Genomic DNA, 5,277 nt, shown 5'->3' with positions numbered 1-5,277 from the left:
TGGAGTGATTATGGTTGGGGTCTTCTTTGCCTATCACATTTGGTCAAGTTAGGGCTTTGTTGTCCAGACAATCAGTGGCCATTCATACAAGATCCATTGTTGTCATTTCATCTCTGCATGACCGCCTGCTCTCTTTCACTGTCACTGCTACCCTTTATCATTAGCATTCATCATGTTACACCACTACCAACAGGGGACAAACAGTCAAACAACACAATATGCTCCTATTGCATTATGGCCATGCGTGTCTCCAGTGGACCATTTGGTTACTCAAACAAGAGTATGTTTTTACAGTTTGTTTGATTTCCCTGCTCATGAGTTGGTTGGAAAACATTTTTTAAAACGAGACATGAAAAACTTTACTAAGTTGGAAAACTTGCAGAATGCCAGGGTAAGATGTATACCATATGGTTAGCACTCATAGGGCACTCCCTTGTTTTCTCCTCTCGTGCTGTCTCCTTGTCTCTATGTACGTTAAACTACTTCTTTAATGGGAGCAGCATTGGTCTCACTGCAGCAACGCTTGGCTGGACGGGTCTCACTGCAGCAACGCTTGGCTGGACGGGTCTCACTGCAGCCACGCTTGGCTGGACGGGTCTCAATGCAGCCACGCTTGGCTGGATGGGTCTCACTGCTGCCACGCTTGGCTGGATGGGTCTCACTGCTGCCACGCTTGGCTGGACGGGTCTCACTGATGACACGTTTGGCTGGATGGAAGCCAAACAGTCATGCTGTAAAAGCAGAGAGCGCAGACCTGACTACAGGATGTTATATAGAACAGAACAGACCTGACTACAGGATGTTATATATAACAGACCTGACTACAGGATGTTATATAGAACAGAACAGACCTGACTACATGATGTTATATATAACAGACCTGACTACAGGATGTTATATAGAACAGAACAGACCTGACTACATGATGTGATATAGAACAGACCTGACTACATGATGTTATATATAACAGAACAGACCTGACTACATGATGTTATATATAACAGACCTGACTACATGATGTTATATAGAACAGAACAGACCTGACTACATGATGTTACATAGAACAGACCTGACTATATGATGTTATGTATAACAGACCTGACTACATGATGTTATATAGAACAGACCTGACTACATGATGTTATATAGAACAGACCTGACTACATGATGTTATATAGAACAGACCTGACTACATGATGTTATATAGAACAGACCTGACTACATGATGTTATATAGAACAGACCTGACTACATGATGTTATATAGAACAGACCTGACTACATGATGTTATATAGAACAGACCTGACTACATGATGTTATATATAACAGACCTGACTACATGATGTTATAGTGAACAGAACAGACCTGACTACATGATGTTATATAGCACAGAACAGACCTGACTACATGATGTTATATAGAACAGACCTGACTACATGATGTTATATAGAACAGACCTGACTACATGATGTTATATAGAACAGACCTGACTACATGATGTTATATAGAACAGACCTGACTACATGATGTTATATAGAACAGAACAGACCTGACTACATGATGTTATATATAACAGACCTGACTACATGATGTTATAGTGAACAGAACAGACCTGACTACATGATGTTATATAGAACAGAACAGACCTGACTACATGATGTTATATAGAACAGACCTGACTACATGATGTTATATAGAACAGACCTGACTACATGATGTTATATATAACAGACCTGACTACATGATGTTATAGTGAACAGAACAGACCTGACTACATGATGTTATATAGAAGAGAACAGACCTGACTACATGATGTTATATAGAACAGACCTGACTACATGATGTTATATAGAACAGACCTGACTACATGATGTTATATAGAACAGACCTGATTACATGATGTTATATAGAACAGACCTGACTACATGATGTTATATAGAACAGACCTGACTACATGATGTTATATAGAACAGACCTGACTACCTGATGTTATATATAACAGACCTGACTACATGATGTTATATTGAACAGAACTGACTACATGATGTTATATAGAACAGAACAGACCTGACTACATTATGTTATATATAACAGACCTGACTACATGATGTTATACAGAACAGAACATACCTGATTACATGATGTTATATAGAACAGACCTGACTACATGATGTGATATAGAACAGACCTGACTACATGATGTTATATATAACAGACCTGACTACATGATGTTATATTGAACAGAACTGACTACATGATGTTATATAGAACAGAACAGACCTGACTACATGATGTTATATATAACAGACCTGACTACATGATGTTATACAGAACAGAACAGACCTGACTACATGATGTTATATAGAACAGACCTGACTATATGATGTTATGTATAACAGACCTGACTACATGATGTTATATAGAACAGACCTGACTACATGATGTTATATAGAACAGACCTGACTACATGATGTTATATAGAACAGACCTGACTACATGATGTTATATAGAACAGACCTGACTACATGATGTTATATAAAACAGACCTGACTACATGATGTTATATAGAACAGACCTGACTACATGATGTTATATAGAACAGACCTGACTACATGATGTTATATAGAACAGACCTGACTACACAATGTTATATAGAACAGACCTGACTACATGATGTTAAATAGAACAGACCTGACTACATGATGTTATAGTGAACAGAACAGACCTGACTACATGATGTTATATAGAACAGAACAGACCTGACTACATGATGTTATATAGAACAGACCTGACTACATGATGTTATATAGAACAGACCTGACTACATGATGTTATATAGAACAGAACAGACCTGACTACATTATGTTATATAGAACAGAACAGACCTGACTACATGATGTTATATAGAACAGACCTGACTACATGATGTTATATAGAACAGACCTGATTACATGATGTGATATAGAACAGACCTGACTACATGATGTTATATAGAACAGACCTGACTACATGATGTGATATAGAACAGACCTGACTACATGATGTTATGTATAACAGACCTGACTACATGATGTTATATTGAACAGAACTGACTACATGATGTTATATAGAACAGAACAGACCTGACTACATGATGTTATATATAACAGACCTGACTACATGATGTTATACAGAACAGAACAGACCTGACTACATGATGTTATATAGAACAGACCTGACTACATGATGTGATATAGAACAGACCTGACTATATGATGTTATGTATAACAGACCTGACTACATGATGTTATATAGAACAGACCTGACTACATGATGTTATATAGAACAGACCTGACTACATGATGTGATATAGAACAGACCTGACTATATGATGTTATGTATAACAGACCTGACTACATGATGTTATATAGAACAGACCTGACTACATGATGTTACATAGAACAGACCTGACTACATGATGTTATATAAAACAGACCTGACTACATGATGTTATATTGAACAGAACTGACTACATGATGTTATATAGAACAGACCTGACTACATGATGTTATATAAAACAGACCTGACTACATGATGTTATATAGAACAGACCTGACTACATGATGTTATATAGAACAGACCTGACTACATGATGTTATATATATATATCAGACCTGACTACATGATGTTATATATATCAGACCTGACTACATGATGTTATATAGTACAGACCTGACTACATGATGTTATATAGAACAGACCTGACTACATGATGTTATATAGAACAGACCTGACTACATGATGTGATATAGAACAGACCTGACTACACAATGTTATATAGAACAGACCTGACTACATGATGTTAAATAGAACAGACCTGACTACATGATGTTATAGTGAACAGAACAGACCTGACTACATGATGTTATATAGAACAGAACAGACCTGACTACATGATGTTATATAGAACAGACCTGACTACATGATGTTATATAGAACAGAACAGACCTGACTACATGATGTTATATAGAACAGACCTGACTACATGATGTTATATAGAACAGAACAGACCTGACTACATGATGTTATATAGAACAGACCTGACTACGTGATGTTATATAGAACAGACCTGATTTCATGATGTTATATAGAACAGACCTGACTACATGATGTTATATAGAACAGACCTGACTACATGATGTTATATAGTACAGACCTGACTACATGATGTTATATAGAACAGACCTGACTACATGATGTTATATAGAACAGACCTGACTACATGATGTTATATAGAACAGACCTGACTACACGATGTTACGCGCTTGGCTGAACGGGTCTCACTGCTGCCACACTTGGCTGGACGGGTCTCACTGCTGCCACGCTTGGCTGGACGGGTTTCACTGCTGCCACACTTGGCTGGACGGGTCTCAATGCAGCCACATGTTATGTAGAACATGTGAACATATATAGAACATATGTGGAGGGTGGAGGAGTGCAAGGTCTCTAACATCCACCAGCTCCGTGATGTCGTCATGGAGGAGGACTCCAGTGGCAACCTGTGAAGCTCTGGTGAACTACATGCCCAAGAGGGTTAATGCTGGAAAATGATGGTGGCCACACAAAATATTTACACTTTGGGCCCATTTTGGACATTTTCACTTAGGGGTGTACTCACTTTTGTGATATACTGTGTGTGATAATGCCGTTACATGTGGACCAAACGCTGTATTTAGTTGACTAATGTCATAATTAGACTGTTGCTACCAAAAATATATAGAGGTCCTATAATTTAATCCAGTGTTGGGTCTAGGTTTAGACTGTGGTGGTGTTCTGTAATATAATCCAGTGTTGGGTCTAGGTTTAGACTGTGGTGGTGTTCTGTAATATAATCCAGTGTTGGGTCTAGGTTTAGACTGTGGTGGTGTTCTGTAATATAATCCAGTGTTGGGTCTAGGTTTAGACTGTGGTGGTGTTCTGTAATATAATCCAGTGTTGGGTCTAGGTTTAGACTGTGGTGGTGTTCTGTAATTTAATCCAGTGTTGGGTCTAGGTTTAGACTGTGGTGGTGTTCTGTAATATAATCCAGTGTTGGGTCTAGGTTTAGACTGTGGTGGTGTTCTGTAATATAATCCAGTGTTGGGTCTAGGTTTAGACTGTGGTGGTGTTCTGTAATATAATCCAGTGTTGGGTCTAGGTTTAGACTGTGGTGGTGTTCTGTAATATAATCCAGTGTTGGGTCTAGGTTTAGACTGTGGTGGTGTTCTGTAATATAATCCAGTGTTGGGTCTAGGTTTAG

This window comes from Oncorhynchus mykiss, chromosome 9 (assembly GCF_013265735.2).
Source record: "Oncorhynchus mykiss isolate Arlee chromosome 9, USDA_OmykA_1.1, whole genome shotgun sequence".
Lineage (NCBI taxonomy): Eukaryota > Metazoa > Chordata > Actinopteri > Salmoniformes > Salmonidae > Oncorhynchus > Oncorhynchus mykiss.
The sequence above is the reverse complement of the archived record's forward strand: the minus strand, read 5'-3'. Positions refer to the sequence as shown.